The sequence below is a fragment of the Cupressus sempervirens genome, chromosome 1, assembly GCF_028749045.1.
Source record: "Cupressus sempervirens isolate cs-2001-9-10 chromosome 1, ASM2874904v1, whole genome shotgun sequence".
Taxonomy (NCBI): Eukaryota; Viridiplantae; Streptophyta; class Pinopsida; order Cupressales; family Cupressaceae; genus Cupressus; species Cupressus sempervirens.
This window is the reverse complement of record NC_143118.1, coordinates 49,053,415-49,077,193: the sequence shown is the minus strand read 5'-3', so window position 1 is coordinate 49,077,193 and position 23,779 is coordinate 49,053,415. Positions and strand designations below refer to the sequence as shown.

At 35.1% G+C, this 23,779-nt stretch overlaps 1 protein-coding gene across 1 annotated transcript in view; it reads left to right on the top strand.

The window, feature by feature from the left end:
* RPL9 (ribosomal protein L9) overlaps window positions 1–23,779 on the top strand; it is a 91,989-nt gene that overhangs the window by 32,608 nt on the left and 35,602 nt on the right. The window lies entirely within an intron of this gene.

Here is a 23,779-nt window from a genome sequence, read left to right as displayed (position 1 = left end):
ACATTGTTTAATGATATGCAAATGTTAGATCATAGTTCAAAGCCTTGGACTCGGAAAAAACTTGGCTGATCCAAGTTTTGACTGAGATTTGGGATTTGCAAAAATTTTGTACACTGAAAAACGCAAATTCATAAAATAATATACAAAATGCAAAAATACATAAAACTGAATTTGGAGAATTTGTAAGTAGTTTTCCTTCGCTAATACATGATAAATGAGTTCAATCCACATCATAGTGATATATATTACCCATCGATATTGACAATCTACAATTGTTTTCTTTTTCTATAATCAAAGTTTCTAGATAGCCATATGGGTACTCTCGAATAGGATGGTAATATTTCTTGTCGAGGAACAATATCATTCTCAATAGGAGTTTTAGGTGTAGAATTTGCATATGATGAGGTCCCTATTGATGCCTCTCCTTGTGATAACTAGTTTTTAATTTAAAGTTCTGAATTCATATACTGATTTGTTGTCTAAATTTATGATTGAATGATTTGCTAATTTGATGTTGAAAGATTGATGCTTGACTGTTGATGTTTGAATGATTGATATTTAATGATGGATGTGTGCATGATTGATTGATATTTGAATGATTGAATTGATTGATGAATGGATTTTCTTTTGTTGCATACGGCTTTGTTTGCTTGAGTTCTTGAGGGAATGATGATTGATGATTGCTTGAATGATGCTTCTTTGATTGATGTCCCCTTTTCAGTGAAAGAGTCACCATCCTCAATAAGAATTGAGTCACCACCTTTCATTGCGGCCTTCGCGAATTATAATTTATTTCCAAATTGATTCCTTGATTCCTAACTTATGATTTATATATTACTTGCTTGATGATATCCTCCCAAGGAGAGATTCTCCCTTTTATATTCATTCTTGAGGGAGTCACAACCATTCATGATTTCTGTTCTTTCTAAGAATCACAACTATTTATCCTTAATTGTTGTCGTTTGAGAATAGTTAATTTTTTCGAAATTGATTGATTGCTTCCTTAATGTCCTCTTCTCATAGAATTATCTCTGATTTATACCTTAATCCTTCAATATTCATAACTCTTTATTTCATGCCTTGTGACCATTCATCGAACTTAGTTAATTTCTAATTTTATATTATTTTTGTTTAGTATCAAACCTCATTTGTAAAAGGGGACACTAGAGTTCACCCTTCCCAAATTTGCTTGTCCTAAAGCTATCACAAATTAGGATTCCTTTAGAATTTCTTCTCCTATATGAACCCATGTTCCCTAGTTTGAGTTTTGTGGTATGATTGTACAAAGGCTCCCTCCCTAGATCTTCAATTGTCTTCAATTAGAATACATCTATTTTATCTTTACCCCACTAGGTGGTAGGATTGATGCCCTGATATTAATTATATGTACCCTTTCGGGATATTCTTCTAAATGATATTACTACCCCAAAATCTGCTAATAATTTTATCGAGGATTACAAATGTATGATATATATTTATGTCGATGGATCATAGCACAATACCCAAAGTTGATCAAATTATGATTTCTTCAAAAATACTTTGCATAACTGTTGAACCGAAGAACCCCATCCCTTACTTAAAAGTGACAAGACTAAGGACCCCGTCCTAGCATGCCCCCATATAATTAAACAAAAATAATATAAAATAACTCTTATGTTGGATTGATGATTGCTCACAAGCCTTGAATAATGTTAGTGAGACTATGGAAGCATACTTTGAACTTAACCCCAAATTTAGGAGAAATGCCTCTTTTAGGGATTAATTTGATGCCAAAATGAAAGTTGCCCCAAATAAGGAAACAAAGGGATAACCTAACAATGACCTAAAGGAAAGGGTGAGATAACCCTTCCTAGCTTTGATAAATGGGGGAAAATCGTGACATGTTCATGGGTCCAAAAGTTGAACACTTATCTTTCAGTAAGACCCATGATTGTGGATAATGCTATAAAATTTATTGTGCTCCATTTGATGGGAACAACCCATAAGTTGTGGCACTGTGGCCTTATTACCCAAGGGTGCCAGCACAGAACTACTTATGACAAATTTACACAAAAAATCATCAAGAGATTTGATCGAAGGCATCCACAATGGCACTAAAAATTAACTCAACTAAAGCAGCAAGGAACACTGTAAGAGTTCGCCACTTGGTGCAGGGCATCCAAACTTATCCTAAGGGTCCAAGGAGGCCTTGGGATCTTACAAGTTGTAATAAGGTCTATTACAGACCCTTTTTTATAATGTTGCTATGTAATAAGGAAAAAAGAGCCATTTTGTCACTTGTAATAGACTTTGCTGCTTATAGGTCCCCATGGTCAAACTTGGTCAATGGCCACCCTAGGTTGGTAGGAAGTGTCATATGTTGTTTCATGCCTATTTGGGTCATTTAGAATCATATTGTACTGATTTGATTTGGTTCTAAGCCCAAATGCAACTTTGGACAACAAGTTGTCGATATTGTCAAGAACAACTTTGACAACATTTTGCAAATTTGCTCCCCAAGAGCCAACTAATTCAAATTTCTGTTGGAATCAGTTGGGATAGTTGTAGGAAGGGTAAATAAGACCAGTATGGTTGATTCAAATAGGGTTTTGAGGATTGTTTTAGACATTTTTGGTGCAAATTTCCTTTGTCATGCTTTGGTGCATTCCTTATCTGATTCATTCAAAAATCCTATGCATAGTTGAAAAACTTGGTTTCGGCAATCTCGGGCAGCCCAAAATTTTTGGAAATCTTAGAATTGCCAAAAACTCGGTGAAAAATTTGGCAATAAATGGACACTTTTATCGAACATTTGAAAATCTAAATTAGTACAAAATTAAAATTATATTGTTTATTAAATATTTAATAATCACTAATATACACTCACAAAATAAATAGTATAAATTTTATAAACTGTATTTATTAAACTAATAAATATTAAACATACTGCATAATATAATTTTTTATTAAATTAATGAATATAGTATAATATTATACACTATAGTATACTATATACACCAGTGTAACACGGGGACTCGCACCCCCTCCTAAATCTCGAACTAACTGTCCCATGCTGCCACTGGGATTGCTACTTGAATTTTGATTTTTGAATGTTACTATTGGGTATGTTATATGTTACTAAGTTGAATGTTCAATGGTTCTAATTCATGTTGCAATTTTGCTATATTCAAATATTTTATTTTGGTATGTTCTACTGAAACATCATTTCATAACTAGCATTTCATGTTCTATATGTATACTATACAGCACCCCTCGTTGCATGCACAGACTTAGTTCCTCAGACTTAGTAATTGCCTTGTTCTTCAACTGTGTTTAATCACCTTGTTGTCAGACACAATCGTGTTCTATCGCCTCCTTCTCAGTCACAGTCATGTTCAATTGCCTTGTTCTCCAAAATGCTAGTAATTGTGTTGTGTTCCGTCTAACAGAAACATGGCTCTGTCTAACAAAAATGAAGATCAATTAAAAGATAAAAGGAAAAGTTGGAATCTAATGCGTCTGAATCTTCTAATGTTTTTCAGACTGGTCAAACATAAATGTTGACCGATATTTAAGAGAAAAAAAATTATGATTGGCAATTTTTTTGAGTTATTATCGCTGCGATACAACGGAAGTATCGTTGGCGATTTATTCAGCGATAAAATTGGACAAACAAACTTGAAACAATATATTGCGATATATTTAATATATCACAGATATTTGCAACTATGATCCTATGCATGTGATCGTGTAGTTGAATGAGTTAACATCATTTTGCAACAAATTTTGGGTCATTTGGTGCTCAGATGAAGGAGATCCATTGCATTTAGTGAAAACTGGTGTTTTGAAGATTAAAACCCTAGGTCCTGAACAAAAATGATAAAAGCCTGACATTTCAGTGTTGGTTCTGGACAAATTTGTGGGAAATGTTAGGCCCGAGGATGTATTTGGTTTTGGAGCAGTTCATACAGTCCTCAAATTTTGGCAGGAAGAACTAGGCTGCATCCCAAAGTGACAAGCCTGATTTAGACAGAAAACAAATTGCAGTAGGAGAAATTGATTGTGTGGGCTTGGGGTAAAGGTTGTTTGGGGTCCCTCATGTATGTGCAAACATGTTGGAATGAACGAAAGACCAGAAAACATCAACTGGTAAGGGTTTCTCAGAGACCCTAACCAAGACTAGCCCTTAGGCCTAACAACAAGCATTTTAGGTTGACCCAGTCAACTCCAAGACCTGGATCGTATTTTGAGATTTTGTATATGCCAATATGGGCCACAAGGGTACTCAGAAATGCCATTTGTCTGGGGGCTTGTTCAGGAACTTTCAGAGTCAAAGGCTGAAAACAGCATTGGGAGGGCTTATAGTCATTAGATCTCCTATTAGGCCTAACTGTGCAATTCGGATTTTGAGACAGTGTTGAGTTGGCTCCAAGTGAATAGGATGAGATACTAGGGGCCTGGAGAAGACCCACACAATCTAAACCAACAAGAATGGTAAAACGATCCTAAGGTGCTAGGGTTTAGGGTTGACTTGATTTGTTCTTGGGGTAGGCTTGATGTGAGAAGTTGTATCTCCAAGAGGGAGATTGAATTGCTCAAAGGGTTGGTCATAAGGAGAAGGGCCAAGACCAAGTTGTTGTTGTATTGGAGCCTGTGGGAAAGGCAAGAGGGTTGAACCATTGGATGGTGCCAAGGAGAAGAAGCCTAAATAGTGAAAACCCCTAAGGCAAACTTAGAACAACTCTAGACTCTCTGCATCACCACTGAATTCCAATAGTTAGCTGTAATGGTACTGGAAATCTGTCAAGAGAGACTCAGTTACTGTAATGTCCCTTTTTTGGCTATTTATGAGACACTACTGAATTTGTATAGTTCCTACTTAAATAATTGCTTTATTGATCCAAACTTCAATTTATAAAGTAGTAAATAATGCAATTGATTAAATATACAAATGCATTTACAATTATAATATCAAGGAAATATACATTACTGGTAATTCCAAATGCAAATGCTGAATCTTTGTATAGTATACTTTCAAGAATGTAGTGTACAAATGTGAAGAGGCTGTCTAAGATAACAATGTAGAATGTGCTCAATAACCTGAATGGCTGTCTCTGGTCTTTCTAATTTGATCCATGCTGCATATTCAGGTTGATATGATGTTTACTGGCAGAGATATAGACCGTCTCTGATATTCTTGATTTGTTTATGCACTGATTCTCTGATTGGTGAAGCTGTCTCTAATATAGCAATGGTTGGTTGTGCTTTGACAACGGGTGCTGTTTCTGATATATAATTGAATAACTTGCACCAGCAGTTGCTGTAGCAACCTTCTATACTCTTAACCAAGCACTTACACAAGAGAACATATATGTTATTAAATATCAATTCTCATCTTCCTTTCATTGAACTGATTTTGAATACTTCTATATATTATCAGTGGAGTGATAAGACATGATGCCAAAAGGCATGACTCATGTCTATCCATAACTGCTACTTAAATTGCACCCTTGACTAATTGCTGCTTACCTTCATAATGTTGGTGTGTTAACATACAATTAGTCTTTTACTAATTGATGCCAAGTCACTGCCCAGGTTCATATCATTGATTAATATTCTCTCCTCACTTGTCTTCATGTGTCCATGTGTAATGAAGTGTCCATCACTTGTAATGCAAATTGTATTGTCCATTACATGCTGTCTCTGATCATAAGTGCTGATAACCCTTCATGGATAGTATAGTTTTTTCTTTGAGACTGCGTGATTGTCATTCTATTCCCTCCACATATTTATCGCTGCCAATCATCTCATCGATACCAAATATCATTGAGTGATTTCATGAGGTTTATCATCTTGGTATGGTGTTTGTTCCTGCAGATGCTAAGTGAAATGTCTGTCATCAAACTATAACTCTCATTGCTTACTTATCTTTAAATGATGGTCTCCGTAATTGCTACTATCCACGTGCTTACATTTTTCCTGTCAACTCCCGAACATGTAAACACCACATGGCTGGTTGTTCAACTGTTTGTCTTCTGCGCGATTGATATTGTATAGTCCTCTATCTTTGTCAATATATGAATGGCTTAGTCGGCTACAATGATATACAAACTCTCATTGGTCACATATCTCAGTCATGACATGTTCTTCATTCTTGATGACATAATATTATTACAATATTGACGTGTTGTCTATATTGGTATCCCTCTATACTTGTAAACTGCTATGTATTTGATAAATAAATCTTAATCTTTAATTAAAATTTATTTTAATCATATTTTTAATGTCACAACTTGGGGACATGACAATAACCTATTCGTGGAGGGATTGAAAGAATCGATTCATGTATACTGAGTGCCTTGGAGTTAACAAACTTGGAAGAAGCAATTCAAAAGACAATGTGATTTGAAATTAACCTATCAAAAGATAGATATAGAAATTTGACCTCGAATTCACATTCCAAGTATCCTTGCAAAGATGAAAGGTGTAGGTGGGGATGTTGAGGAAGCACATGCCTCCGTTGTAATGAGGTTTGGGAATACATGCGTGCCAAGATTGAAATGCCCCAAAACAATGAGATGAACTAAAAAGGAAGAACTTGTGATTCAAATGTAAAGAACCATGGGAACATGGACATGTATGTGGGAAGGGAGGTCAGGCCCAAAAAATGGAAGCAACCATTAACAATGAGATCAAAGAAAACCCTAGCAAGAAGGTACGGTTTTAAGATGAAGAGCAAGGAACTTTGCCTCCAAGCACTGCTCATTTAAAATCAAAAGCACCCTCAAACAACATAAGGTTATTACCCTAGTGCATAGTGGGGTGTCCTACAATTTCATTGATGAAAAAATAGTTGCAAGAATGAAGTTGAAGAGTGAAAACTTTATAGGATTCACAACAACCATAGCTATTGGAGCTCTAGTTAGATTTACTAAAACAATTCCTTAATTAAAATCACATTAGTAAAACCCGAAGCACCCCATTAAAGAATATTTCTATGCAGTACCATTAGATGCCATGCAATATTAGACACCCCTTGGTTATACTCCCTGTGATGCTTCATGATTGATCTTTGAACTTGAAAATTTTCTTACAACACGAGGACAAGAAGACACCTTGGAAGGGTTAGCCTATGGATCCCTAAAAGTAGTCTCCAACAAAAGAATGGAAAGAATATTTAGACATGGGAAAGAAGAGTGGGCTGGTCAACCTATGATCCTTGATGAGACTTACACCCATGGAAAAACAATCCACATTCACACTCAACTCATCTTGAGAAAATAAAAGAAAGAATTTGGTGACATTATCCTAGGGCCAGCCTCATAAAGAGGATTTGAGCATCAAGTAGAACTGGAAGAGGGGGTGAAACGTGTGATCACCACACCCTATTAGCGCCCCTGTAAGTTCAAAGAATAGATTTAAAAAATTATTAAGGAACTATTAGAAATGGGAAATATTTAACCTAGTTCCAATCATTTGCATCATTTGTACAGCTACTAAGAAGGATGGTGCTGTAGAACCAGAATCAGTATGCAAAGAACATTAACAAATAAAGTAAACATTCACAAACCAAAAACTAAATTCACATATATGCTTAGACTAAGAAAGAAAATAAGAAGTGCAAACCTCACGAGAGAAAACACTCCATGCTTTCTTGATTCTGTAGATGTGTCCTTTTGCTGTGGATGTATGCTCAAGATGCTCAAAAGTTGCTTCAATGGAGATGGGTAATGGCAAATTGGTAGCTTTGTGAGCTCTCAATTTGGCATTATAAGGGTATGGTTGATGGCTTTGGTTCTCAAAATAGCATGGTAACTTTAGCTCAAAGATTGTTGATGAAATGGCTTGGGATGGGATTCAATTTATAGGCTAAGGGGTAGAGGGATGGAGGGCTTAGATGCAAGGATGGATGAAGGCTTAAGGAGGGCTAAGATGCACTCAAAGGGGAGCACATGGATTGTGCTTGTTTAGCACCAATGGGAAGGTGACACTTGTCACAAGGAGGATGAGTGTGAGAGGGTAGGGTTAAGGGTTGGTTAAGGGCATGATGAGTGGGGTTGAGTATGTAAGAGGGATGTAAGAGGAATGAGTGTGGAAGAGGGAAGAGTGTGGAAGATGGGTGTAAGAGTCTTTATGTTTTGTAAGAGCACTCATGACTTAGTGGTTGGGTTTTTTTGAGGGGAGACTTTGGTTTGGATTAGGAAAGTCTTAAACTTGTTTAAGGAATGTGACAACATTAGGGGGTGGATTAGGCTTGGGTTTAGGATTAGATTAGGGATGTTAGAGATGTGCAAGTGGATGGCATTAATGAGGGTGGGTGAGTTAGTGGCTAAGCTTGGTTAGTATGGGTGGATGGGGTGGATTAGGCTAAATGGAGGATTAGAGATAGGTTAGGGTTTTTTTGAATTTGAGGATTTTATTTATCAAATAGATTTATTTAATAAATGGGGATTTTTGGAATTAGACAGAAGAATAGGATTTAATTGATAAATAATAGGTCATTTGATTTATCAATTAGGACTATAGATGATTTATTAAATTAATCAGCTAGGGGATGGCAAAGGATTAATTAAATAGGAATTTAATTAATGATGCCTTTAGAGATAACTAAATAGGATTACTAAAGCGATGTAATCAAATTTAGGTGTCTACAGGTGCAACTTAATTGACGAACTCAATGAAGCCAAATACTTCTCCAAAATTGACTTACAATCTCAATATCATCATATAAGGATGAGAAAAGTAGACATTCCTTAAACAACTTTTTGATGACATTATGGGAATTTTGAGTTCTTGGTCCTACCTGGAGGACTAACAAATGTCCCAACAACATTTGCGTCATGTATGAATCATAAATTTTATATGACATTATTATCTACAACAAGACATGGGAAGAACATCTCAAATATATTGAGGAAGTCCTAAACATTCCAAAATGCGAGTTTGGCTTGGAAGAGATTCTTCTCCTGGGCCACGGTATCAATGTGCAAGGGATACATGTATATGAAGAAAAATCTAGCTTCTAAGGAAAAGCCAAAAGCCAAAACCCTAACACAAATAAGAGATATCGTGGGAGTATGCAACTACTATAGATGTTTTCTACAAGGATTCTCCAGAATAGCCTTACCACTCACAAACATGACCAAAAAGGGCGCCTTTGTGTTTAGTGAATTGTCTCAACAAGCTTCAAAAATACTAAGGGAAGAAATGAGTTTTGCCTTGTTCTAGCTATCACTGATTTTACCTTGCCCTTCGAACTACAATGTGAGGCTAGTGGGGAAGGAACTGGAGCAATTTTTAATGCAAAATTAGCATCTCGTAGCATTTAAAAGCCGCAAGCTTACATAAACCAAGAAACGCTATTTCATCTATGATAAAGAAATGTTGCCAAATGTTGGTACTACTTGGTTTGTGAAAAATTCAATGTCAAGATAGATCATAATAACTTAAGGTTCTTTATAAACTAGAAAGATCTAAATGACCGCCAATATAAGTGATAAGGAAAATAGAAGCTTACAATTTTGAAATCGAGTACGTAAAAGGGACAAATAACGTGGTAGCAGTCGCCTTGTCTAGATGACCCTATTTGAGCACCATAACAAGCATCCCCAAAGATTGGAATACTAGCATTGTTGCAGCGTATGCCAAAGACCCATAGGCCAGCAAGATATTAGAAGGGTTTTCCAAAGGGTACATAGTAATTGAAGAGATTATCCTATATAAGGATAGGATAATCCTTGTGCCCAGCTCAAGGATGAAGGATAAAATCATGAAGTAGTAATGCAACAATCCGTTGGCAGGCTGTTAGCCGACTGGATGGTTCCGGCGGTATTTTCTAATCTATAGCCAACGGTCCGGCGGTGTTTCGGTATTCTGTAGCCGACGTCGTCAGTAAATAGTTTGTAGCGGATAGAATATTTGTGGCCAACGGACTCCTTCGGGAAGGTTCGGCGGTAGTATTTATATCCCGTCTGGGATCATTGTAAAGGAGGAATAATCTACTATTGCGAATAATATTCTGCTATTATATTCCATTGTCTGTATGCGTTCATTTACTTTACCTGTACGGTAAACATTTGGCGTCGTTGCCGGGGAACGAACCCGGGTCACCCGCGTGACAGGCGGGAATACTCACCATACTACATCGTCAGTAAATAGTTTGTAGCGGATAGAATATTTGTGGCCGACGGACTCCTTCGGGAAGGTTCGGCGGTAGTATTTATATCCCGTCTGGGATCATTGTAAAGGAGGAATAATCTACTATTGCGAATAATATTCTGCTATTCGTGTTCATTGTCTGTATGCGATCATTTTCTTTACTTGTATGGTAAACACAGGCCACCAAGGGTATTATAAAAATTACAAGAAAATATAGGAGAAATATCTTTGGAAAGGTGTCAAGAGAGATGTCCTAAAGCATGTACAATAATGCATGATATTTCAAAGAAAAAAACTTAGCAAAGCCACCCAACGGGTCTTTTATGACCCTTACTTATATGTGATATCCCCTTCTCTGAAATGAGATTTAATAATAATTAATAAGATTGAATAACAAATAAGTATAATAGAATTCAAATATAAAATAAGAATATAAGACAATTACATCAGCAAGGGAATGAATTGTATATCTCATGATTATCTTAAGGTGGATGTGTCTATAGGAATTGATTAAGAGAATCAATGTCATTCGTTCATTGTTGTCTTGCAATAAACTAACTCAAGGTTTCAATTCATGATCAGTATCTAATTGAGATTAATATGCTGATAACATACCATGCAATGATAATAAGTAACTAGGAAAGGTGTGACTTCTGGGTGTATTAAGGCATGCTGTTAGTGCTTAATATCATAGTATTTCTACAAGAAGAGTGTTCTGTTTGATGAAGGACATCGACTAACTATAGAAATCAAGAGATTATCAAATATGAGTACATAAATATTGTTACAAAATGGACACGTACCGATCAAATACTAGTGGAAGTAAGCAACCATACAATATCAATTTAGTAAGGGACATGAGGGCTCAAACAAATGCAATAGCCAAGGAAACCCAAGCCATCATTTATAGCATTGATTAAGGAAGCCATCTTTCAACTAATTGATATTCTTAATGAAAGGACATGATAGAATAGCGATCATAAGCAAAGATTAATCATAATAGAATGAAGGCAATTATCATGTGAAGTTCAAAATACAAAAGTCCAGAGTTGCGATTAGTAATAAAAGGTGGTGAATATGGAGAGGCATAAACCATATCTTAACTGCTGCAACCTTTTAGAAGGATAAAGTATATAATAAATATCAAATCTATCCTCTGAAGAAGGAAAGGATCAGAAGTTATTAAATATATTTGACTCATCAAATTTAAGGATCAGTAAGGAAATTATTATTTATCTTTGGTATTCACTCTTCTCATCAAAAGAGAAAGCATATTATATTATATGGCTGACAAGTATTGTATGCCAGCATACTGATATGTTGTATCTTATCTATGAATTAATACTGAATTATAGAATACTACATTTGAATTCTATTAAAGATAAGGGATCCTTATATGATCTAATATATACATATATGTGTGTGTGTTATATTTTATATATGTATATTATTTTGTAACACACAAGACAATATTATATACTTAGCCAATTCCTTAATCACTCACTAATATCATCGAGAGGATAAGGGGTTTGTGTAGGAGAGGCAGAGTAATTTCGGTCACATGATAGGTATGTTCCAAGATGGGTAAGAACATTGGGGAGCCCACTGGTAGACTAATTCACGTGCTCTATCATAGTAATTTCGTCATCCTTTTTAGGGTGCATTAGCGGAAAAGTAAGGAATTGGGGTGTAGGTATGTTAACTCTCAAATGTATAATGAATTAATAATTGTTTCTTAATTTAATCTGATTTAAATGCATTATGAGGTACGTTAATCAGTGGAAATTGGCAGTGAAGAATGTTATAATTTTGTCATTCCCAAGCACAACAAAAATCCTAGTTGGGAAATTTAGGGTAAATAAAGTGAAGTCTTAGTTGGGGCCATTACCATACTAGATAAAAAATGGGAAAGCATCTCCATGGACTTCATAATAGGGATACCTAAATCTTAGGTGAAGGATCGCATCTATGCTGTGTGTAATGCCCCCTTTTTGGGTTTATATGGTTTATGACTGGATTAGCCTATTATTGGCCCTCATAGGCTAAGATTGATGGTTGGAGGGTCCTAGTTGGCAAAGCAAAAGGTTTTTTTTTACGCCTTTCAGAGATTATAATTGTTTAGGATTGCTTTTTGTTTGGTTCAGATCTGTACACTTACTATTTGTAGTAAGTCATCTAGCCAACATTTCTATATTTGGCAGGGCACCTAGACCAGTCTCAAGTGCAGTGACGGCCCTTGGCAGCATTGACTTGATCAGGTATTCAGGAATTAGTCAGTAAGTCAGTGGTTGATGGAGAGGGACCCTTACTATTTTTAGTAAGACGGTTGCGTAGTGGAAATAGTGGTTGACTTGCAACTTCAGACAAGACAGAGAGATAATGAGTAATCAGTAAGATTTTTAAAATATAATGGCATTAATTATATTATTTATTATGGTTATATTATAAAGTTATTATTTAACTTCACAAAGTGTTATTAAGTGAGGTCCATTATACTTAATGAAAAGTATTCCTTTATTATGACATAATATATTGTCAACATAAAAGCAATTATAAGTGTTAATTATTAAGTCATTTAAGTGAACAATGCCAAGGGACATATTTAATGAAGCATTAAATGACTTATTTTGAGAGGGGTAAAGAAACTTATTCGTGAAGCCTCATGAATCAAACTTTATTGAGGAATTTATGAAGTCCCAAGGAATAAAATTGATCTCAATATTGATGACTTATGCTTTTTGGAATTCTTGCTTGGAGAAGGAACCAGCTAGGGCTTCAACCATATTTGATTATTGGGAACAAAAACTCTCATTGATCTAGCTATCAAAGGTTGCGGAAAATCAGCTGAAGATTGCTTAAAGGATTGGCTACATACTGCGGTCATATTTGAGCTTAATTGGTGAAGTTTTGATGATTTTGGATGAGGTTTTGAGCATATGTTTGAAGGTTTATCAGCTGCAGATGCTAAATATATTATTGCAGCCATTATCAATCAGGTTTCAAGCATTTTTGAGCAGATTTGTGAAGTTTATTGAAGGGTTTTGAGAATACTAATAGCAAATTGAAAGATACATTGGTTTAGTGCAGATTTTTTTAGGGCATTTTCAGAATTGATTGTGGCAGCCATTGCAATTATTACCGGCATTGGATATTCATTACCAGCTGTTATCTATAGGTTCATAGCCATACATTTCCAGATTTTATAATAAAATCTTGAGGATCTCCGGTTATGAATGGTCAGTGGAAAGCATTGCAATTATATATATATATATATATATATATATATATATATATATATAATACTCAAAAAGAATCATTGCAGCTCTATTTCATTTCTAGAATATCTTATTTGTGATATTATTTCTTCCATGGCAATCTATTTGAAAAATTCATGGAAATTCATTAAGTATCAAATTTCAAGACAAACGTTTCATTTTCATAGAAAATTTATGGCTTGGTAAAGTTAGAAACTGTTGTGGTTCTCACATGGTGATAGATCAGCCAACCAAGAATGCACACTTAATGGCAATATGATATATCTACCAAACATCGAGCTCCACAAGTAGCCGAAATATTCTTCAAAAGAACTTCAGATTGCATGGTCTTCTAGATCAGCTCACCAAGTACGCACACTTATGGCAGTATTCACCAAACATCGAGTTTCATAAATAGTTGAAATACTCTTCAAATAAATCTTCAGATTACATGATCTTCCAAGTAACATTGGCAGTACTGATTTTTTAGCTTATTTTGACAAGATCTTTTCCAATTTGCGGGAATATAATTCACATGGTACAAGCTACCACCCTCAAACAGATTGGCAAAGAAAAATTGTTAGCAAGTGGATAGAGGGGTAACTGAGGAATTATGTTACTAGCTAACATAAGACATGGATAAAATGGTTGCATCTTGCTGAATATTGCTACAACACCACACGTTGCATGTCAATCAAGATGAGTTCTTTTAAAGCATTGTATGGGTATGAACCAATGTAATGTCCCCACTCCTTGGGCCAACTTTACCAATGGAATTTATTAGCAACATTGTCTATTAAATTGAATTCTAATGATTGACAATCAAGAAATTCCATTATTTCTACACACCCTTAAAGATCCTTTTAATCATGCTTTCTAACCCTCTGGGAGGATCCTCTGTGTCCCAAGGAATGATCCTCAATTAGTCGGCTTTCCTCCCTAAAACTACCTTTCAAGTCAAGCGTCATAGTCCTCTGTGAGGACCCTTTGTGTTCCGTAAGACGACCCTTGATTAGTTAGCCATCTTCTTGAAGGTTACCTTTAAGGTCTACGAGATTTGTCTATCCAATCTTCTACATTTTATCTTATTTTAGCCTACAATTATTTCTTATAATCATATATATTTATATGGTCTAATTTCTTACTAATATGCAGCAATTACAAGTTCTAATAACACTCCTAAGAATTCTTTCATTTAATTTATGTAATCTAAATTGATAATAATACTATTACTATGCATTAGTAATAATTCTATTATAAAATAGCTAAACACAATATTATATCCACATGTTTCTAAGTATGACATTAATTCTTATCACTAAATATTCCTACACTACACTAACATTGTATTAATACCTTTTAACCTCTATGTGAGATTCCTTTATACCTTTACTATCGATGACGTGAGCCTTAGACACATTGTCTGCTCTGCTTTATATGATTGAACGACCTCCTTGATGAGTGCAGAATATAACTTGCTGGTCGCTTGTATTATCTGATCACCTTTCTTCCCCTTGTGATTGCTCTCTCGATTTGATGTCATAGCAGCTTAAATATTACTTATGGTTTGAGATTATCCTTTCCCGCCAACGTGGATGGTTTTACGTAAGCTCTCGGAATATGTGGATCGGTGCAGGCATGTAATCTCTTTTCTTCGATGTCCTTCGTTATGTGACGTGTGCGTTCTCTTTGTTGTCCTTGGTATATGTGGATTCTCCACCCTCTTAAAATATTGTGCCACCTTCCTTTGACGTTCGCCTATCCTTCCCAATGTCATGGGTGGTTTATGTATGCTTCCTGGAGTACGTGGATCTATGCATCGGTGGTAATGAATGTTTTGCCTTTTTGTCATGCTATCACATTTTTATATGTGATAAGGCTATGGGTTGCAACCGTAGGTTGGAGTAATATAGTTTTAAATGTTGAGTAGACCGATATTCTTACTTTGAATGTTTTAATATGATTTAGTCATTTAATTAAGTAATATATTTATTTAGAGTTTTTTTTATTTGTAAACATATGTGATCATTATTCATTTGTAAACATATACCTTCATAATTGATTAAATGAATATCATTTAAATACTCAATAAACCACAAGTGTATTTTTATTTGTACATTTATAAATTTTGACTATTATTATATTCGATTAATAATCATATTATTTGATACATGATTAACGAAATATTTTATCAATTTGGGTAAATGACAGTCCACCCTTCCCAAATTTGCTTGTCCTCAAGCAAATATTGTGAGTTTAGTGCCTTAGAATAGCTTCCTCCTATTACATACAGGGATAACCCTATATCTATTATCTCACAATGTTTCCATTAGTTGATCACATATTATGTTCTTGTTCATCAATCTTTCTTCTTTTCTTTGGACTTTCATCACCACATCTTTCTTCAATTTGGTTCATTTTCCCTCTCTTACATTGATGGTCATAACTCCAAGGCCCATTGCATTTGAAACATAGATTCTTCTTTAATAGTTCTTCCCTTTCTTGACACTTATGTGCTTGGTTCCACGGACCTTGACATGTATAACATGGCCTTCCTTGATTATTTTTCTTCGATCTTTCACCTTCTTGGAAAATTTTATTTAGGAAGCTCTTGGGTTTCTCCTTTATCACATTAGTCTCGACCTTTTTTGCTTTCCTAATGGCTTCTTCTAGATTTTGGGGCTCAAAGGGTTTCACTTGTGCTTTAATGGATTCTTTAAGTCCTTCTATGAATAAATGAGTGAGTTGACCTGGAGATAGATTTGGAACCATTACAGAAAGATCTTGAAATTGATTTGCATATTCTTCTACTAACCTTGATTGTTTTAGGTGAGTTAGCTGTTGGAAGTACCATTCAAGATCCCTTAGATCAAACCTACTCATCAATCTTTGAGTGAATTCACTATAGGAGGTAATTTTTTTGAGCCCAAGGGAAATTTGGCCATAGTGCCACCATTTGTGGGCTGATCCTCTTAAATGAAGTATGGCAAACTTTATAGAACCTTTTTCTGTCATAGGACTATAGGATAGATATGTATCCAACTTTTGAACCCATGATTGAGCAGTTTCTTCTCTTGACCCATTAAAACACGGTAATTTTACCTTATTCACCTTCTTCTGAAGGTCTTCATCTACATGATGTTTCTTTCTATTCTCCATGAGTTTATATTCATAGTATTCTTTAAGGGGAATAAGTTGTCGAAGATTAGGATCCAAGCTGGCATACATTTGCGCAATTTCTTCCACACTATTGGAGGTCGTTCCATCATCTACGACAGATTCTTTTCTCGGAATGAATGAGGGTAATGTTTCTCGTGGGACTGAACTTTCTGATGAGGGTTCATTTTCCTCATGAGTGGAATGATGTTCCCTCTGTGAGTTAAGTCTCTCATCATCATTATTATTACTGCTTACTTTTTGTATAGCTTCTAGTAGTACCTTAGTCCTTTCAAATCTCTCATTAGTTTGTTCTATAAAGTTCCTTACTTCTTGGGCTAGTTCCCTTGCCATCGTTCTTTAAGGTGTGATAATGCGTGGACTAACCAGTTCCACAGGATGACAGAATTATGCTTTGATACCACTGTATTGTCCCCACTCCTTGGGACAACTTTACCTGTAGAATTTATTAGCAACATTGTCTATTAAATTGAATTCTAATGATTGACAATCAAGAAATTCCATTATTTCTACACACCCTTAAAGATCCTTTAATCATGCTTCCCAACCCTTTGGGAGGATCCTCTGTGTCCCAAGGAACAATCCTCGATTAGTCAGCTTTCCTCCTTGAAACTACCTTTCAAGTCAAGCTTCATAATCCTTTGTGTTCCGTAAGACGACCCTCGATTAGTTAGCCATCTTCTTAAAGGTTACCTTTAGCGTCTATGAGATTTGTCTATCCAATCTTCTACATTTGATCTTATTGTAACCTACTATTATTTCTTATAATCATATTTATTTATATGGTCTAATTTCTTACTAATATGCAGCAATTACAAGTTCTAATTATACTCCTAAGAATTCTTTCATTTAATTTATATAATCTAAATTGATAATAATACTATTACTATGTATTAATAATAATTCTATTATAAAATAGCTAAACACAATATTATATCCACATATTTCTAAGTATGACATTAATTCTTATCACTAAATATTCCTACACTACACTAACATTGTATTAATACCTTTTTACCTCTATGTGAGATTCCTTTATACCTGTATCTTTACTATTGATGACGTGAGCCTTAGTAACGTTGTCTGGTCTGCTTTATATGATTGAATGACCTCCTCGATGAGTGCAAAACATAACTTGCTGGCCACTTGTATTATCCGATCACCTTTCTTCCCCTCGTGACTGCTCCCTATATTTGATGTCGTAGTAGCTTAAATATTACTTATGGTTTGAGATTATCCTTTCTCACCAATGTGGATGGTTTTACATAAGCTCTCAGAATATGTGGATCGGTGCAGGCATGTAATCTCTTTTCCTCGATGTCCTTCATTATTTGACGTGTACGTTCTCTTTGCTGTCCTTGCTATATGTGGATTCTCCGCCCTCTTAAAATACTCTGCCACCTTCCTTCGATGTCTGCCTGTCCTTCCCAATGTCGTGGGTGGTTTATGTATGCTTCCCGGACTATGTGGATCTATGCATTGGTGGTAATGAATGTTTTGTCTTTTTGTCATGCTATCTCATTTTAATATGTGATAAGCCTATGGGTCGCAACCGCAGGTTGGAGTAATTTAGTTTTTAATGTTGAGTAGACCAATATTCTTACTTTGAATGTTTTAATATGATTTAGTCATTTAATTAAGTAATATATTTATTTAGAGTATTTTTTTATTTGTAAACATATGTGATCATTATTCATTTGTAAACATATACGATCATAATCGATTAAATGAATATCATTTAAGTACTCAATAACCACAAGTGTAATTTTATTTGTACATTTATAAATTTTGATTATTATTATATTTGATTAATAATCATATTATTTGATATATGATTAATGAAATATTTTATCAATTTGGGTTCACGACAACCAACCACCCTGAAAAACTTGATTTCACAAGAAAGTCGATTACTAGGGGCAAAAGATTTTATACAACACAATATGAAGTATGGACATTATCAATACCCTCAAAGGCAACTTGCATCAAGCACATAATCAACAAAAGATCCATACTGACTAAAACATCACAACATAAGACATGGATAAAATGGTTGCATCTTGCTGAATATTGCTACAGCACCACTTGTTACATGTCAATCAAGACGAGTCGTTTCAAAGCATTGTGTGGGTATGGACCAACCACCCTCAAAAATTTGATTTCACAAGAAAGTCAATTACCAAGGGCAAAAAATTTTGTACAACACAATATGAAGTATGGACATTATCAATACCCTCAAAGAGAACTTGCATCAAGCACATAATCAACAAAAGATTCATACTGACTAGAACAACACTACGAGGACATTTGAAGTTGGAGATTAGTATTCTTTTGGCTACAACCATATAAGCAATCCTCTATCAAGGTAAGCAGAGTGGAAAAGCTAAAGCCTCAATTCTATGGACCATATAAGATCTTGGGAAAGATACACTAAGTATCTTATGAATCGAAATTGCCCAAGAACAACCATATCCACGCATCTTTCATGTATCTTGACTTGAAAAAGTGCTAGGGAAACTATTCATATTAGAGTTACCCCTGTTTGATGAAAAAGGAAAACTAATCTTGGAAGCAATCTTTATTCTCAACATGAGAGAGAAGGATTAAGGAATTAGACTATTCCCGAATTATTGATTAATGGAAGGGCCCAACAGAGGAAGATGCTATGTGGGAAGGAGAGGAAATCTTCAATCATCCAAACTTCAAATTGCTTAACGACAATCAATCTTGGGAAGGACAGATTGTCACACCCCCAACTTGATGAAACAAGAATAATATAAAATAACACCTATATTGGATAAAAGATTTGTCACGTTCCTTGAAGAAATATTAATCAAACACTTAGCAATAAGGGGGAGAATTATATTGTTATCAAGGGAAAAAAGATGGTCTAAAGAATAATCATCTTAAACAATTACCAACTAGTCAATTCCAAAGAGCCATGTGTTAGTGAAAGGAAGCAATACAATGTGTTGATGGGTATTTTGTGACCATATGTACACAAAATAAAAAACCAAGGTATCTTATTCTTTCTTAAAAAAATCACGTGTATGCTAAGATTGTAAAAAAGCATACAAGTAATTCCAAGGTTCCTTTTATGTGTGGATAAGTTCAATGTTGGTTGTGATATGTTGATAAACAAAGGGACTTACGTTATTTTCATTAAGATGACTCAAAGTTGTGATATGTTGATAACACAAAGGGACTTACGTTATTTTCATTAAGATGACTCAAACAATACTAGTTTTTGGAAGGTTCCGAATGATATGGCAATGAGAGTACTAAGAATCTGAAAGATAGTGATTGTCATACCCCCAACTTGATGAAACAAGAATAATATAAAATAACACCTATATTGGATAAAAGATTTGTCACGTTCCTTGAAGAAATATTAATCAAACACTTAGCAATAAAGGGGGATAATTATATTGTTATCGAGGGAAAAAAGATGGTCTAAAGAATAATCATCTTAAACAATTACCAACCAGTCAATTCCAAAGAGCCATGTGTTAGTGAAAGGAAGCAGTAGGATGTGTTGATGGGTATTTTGTGACCATATGTACACAAAATAAAAAACCAAGGTATCTTATTCTTAAAAAAATCACGCGTATGCTAAGATTGTAAAAAAACATACAAGTAATTCCAAGGTTCCTTTTATGTGTGGATAAGTTCAATGGTGGTTGTGATATGTTGATAACACAAAGAGACTTACATTATTTTTATTAAGATGACTCAAACAATACTAGTTTTTGGAAGGTTCTGGATGATATGGCAATGAGAGTACTAAGAATCTGAAAGACAGTGATTGCTAAAGTGAAATTCACCACTCTTTGCATTGCCAAGTTTAACAACTACATAAAGGGTACAATTTCCAAGGGTTGTGAAAACAATTTTCATGTCACAAATAAACATCATCATGGAATAGTGTAAGTAATAGAAGTTAAGCATCCAGATAAGATGCTTAGGACCAACTTTACATTGCACGTGGAAATCATCTACTAACAAAAGGTATGGGCAAAACAGTTCACTACAACAATAATGTAATCAATCTCACTCAACTAGTAGCTTGAAGGAAAGTCTAAACTAAGTAAAGGAATGAGGAAGTCGCTTAAGCATCAAAACACATTAAGTTAATCTTGGTAGCTCTTAGCAACAATCTCTAACATTCCATCCTCTACAAATGATTGTTGAGGCCCTTATATAGATCCCAAGATTTCAACACATGATCAAAATCAAATTATAATGAGTGGCTAAGATTTCACTATATAAGCCCAAATTAGGGTTAGGGTTAGGTTAAGAGAAGGAAATCTATCATAATTGAGTGGGTCTACATGGACCAATAAAAGGCCACTCAGTGGTAAGTGGTCAAAGCTGACCCATGATGGAATAATATTCCCACTTAATGAATGATCAATCAACCATAGTAGCTTGTGCCTGATTCCTTTCCTTGGATGCAACAAATTTGGAAAGTGCCATCTCCACTTCATCTACACTAACCCTTGGTGCTGATTCTCACCTAAACTCCTGAATGGTTACATCTGTCTCACATGAATAATCTTTGTAGCTGAACGTTCTTTTGTTAAATTTGTCCATGTTGAGGCCACCCAACTTTGTGTCATCAACTTGTTTCCATCTCAACATGACCTTGTATTCTGGAACAAATCCTCTCAACTTGTTCTTGATGAATGCTTTTTCGACAAACTTGATCCTCTGGGATTCTCCATTCTTCTACTTGCAAAATAAAATTAATAAGAATCTTGCAAGGAAATTAAAAAAACAAATCACAAAAAGTTGCTCAAGAAAATAAAAAGGAAATAAAAATTCCTCATTAAAGCTATAGAAAACTAAAAACTTGAAGAGGCCTCTTGGAATCTGAAAATATACTATCAACTTCTCTGAAAAAACTCTCTCCGAATTTCGCTCACCTCATTCTCATAAAAAACTCATGCCTTTCTCTCTCTAGAAACTCGTGCCGCTCTTTTGAATTCTCCAAAATCTGCTTTGTGAAAATGAAATGGAGGTCCCATCTTAAAAAATTCTTCCAAGGATAAGTCTAGTAACTGCTTTCATTTTCTCCACTATATCCTCTAATATATTTGGCCAAGGAATCTTGAGTTGTCCAAAATCTTCTTATTCTTTAAAGCTACATATCATGCCTTTTTCCTTTATTTTTTCAAAGATTCCATTTTGGGCTTTATCGTCATCATCACACTTTACCCATGGGTGCACACTTGAAGGTGGAATTTTAAACACTTGTGCACATTTAGAATATTCCAGCATTTTATTAATTAAATATTGGATGCCATTTTGACATACAATAATTAAATTCCAAATATTTCCAATATCTGCTTGATTATGACTTCGATTTGGTTTTGTACTTGATCAAATTTTAATTCATACCATTCAACGTCTTCTATGGCCATAGCTTAGACAAGGTCAAGAATTTTCAACACTAAAATAAGCTTTCATTATTTCCAATATATTTTGAATCACAACCTTAGGAGAATTTAGAACAAATTACCACCACTTTCAACACTTAATTTGATCACGCCTTTAATACTCCACACTCAATTTTTTTGCTAATTCTCATGATCACACTTTAAGCCTAGTGAATTTTATGCCTTGGGTGGATTCTTTGTATACCATGAAACAACTCCCAAGAGACATACTTTTGTATTTTGACTTTATTCCTTGGCTCTATGAAATCAGCACTCATGGGCACATTTCAGGCACTATGATGGATTTTGATGTTTTTAAGAAATTCCTTGACCTTTAAGAGGTGGATTATTCCCTTTCAAGAAAATTCCTTACCTATAATGAAACAATGCTCAAGGGCAGATATGGAGCTATGTCATGGATCTTTAAAGTTGAAATGTTTTACTTACTCATGTAGAATCTGCACTCATGAGCGCATATGAGAAATGGTGATGGACTTTGCACATCGAGATATTTTCTTTGACTCCATATTCTTGCGGTCGTTCCCGCATCGGGTACTTGTACCCAAGTACCTCCACCTCTGCCATTCTGTAACCATGCTGCCACTTGAATGGATACTTGAATTTCTATTTGAATTTTGATTTTTGAATGTTACTATTGGGTATGTAATATGTTACTATGTTGAATGTTGAATGTTTTTAGTTCATGTTGCAATTTTTTCCATGTTCAAGTATTTTAATTTGGTATGTTCTGCTGAAGCATCATTTCATAACAAGCATTTCAAGTTCTATATGTATACTATTAAAAACCTCTCCCTGCCTCGTCCTCCTCTTGTCATTGCCCCTTGGCCGCTGTCCCCCTGCCGTCCCAAGAATTAGGCCCATTTCGCCCCCGTCCCGGAAACTTGTCTGGCCATCCTGACATACCCTAGTACTGTGGTTACATTGTCTTTTGAACATTCTTATGCTGAGTATAGATTAGCTCTGATCAAGGGCCTCAATACTCACTTTGTAGAGGTCTATGTAAAACTGAATGCCAACAATTAGAACTCTGACATCTTATTTGTAGAAAAGGATCTGTGATTCCCTTAACATCATACTCAGATGTGTATCCACTTGTGATCATAGTCTTCAGTACACAAACTAAATCCTTTGTGTTCCTTCCTTATATCTTGGGTGCATATCAACATGGGAGGAAGATTTCAACATTTGAAACAATTCCTTGTCTGCATAGGATTTGTGCTCTAGAGTGTATTTGAAGCCTTCTCAAGGATTTTGAATACTGTTGGAATTTTCCTTGCCTTGTATGAATATGCGCTCATGAGTGCATATTGAGGTTAGTCAGGGAACTTTTTATACTTAGCCGTTTTCCATGTTCTTAGCATCTCTTTCAATCGACACTTAACCATTTATGCCTTATCTCTGTCTCCTTGTATCAAGACTCAGTCACTTAAACATTTTCAATCAATTTCCTCTCCAACTTGGGTGTTGATGAACTTGGGGTCTCTAGAGTTAGTGAAATTCCATACTTTTTCATCTTTCAGGTGCTTTTTCAAGAATGTTCTTCAGATGTGACCATTTTTAGTGTTTTTTTGTGCTTTTGGATGCTTTTTCAGAGATGTCCTGATTTTTGAGCTTTTTCAGGTCTTTCTACTTTTAGATGTTTTTTCAGACTTCGTACTTTCCTGACCAACTGCTCGACTTGTTGAATTTTTTGGAGTTAGAACTAGACATCGCTGTGCCAAAATAGACTTACTATAAAAAGCTTGTTCAAAT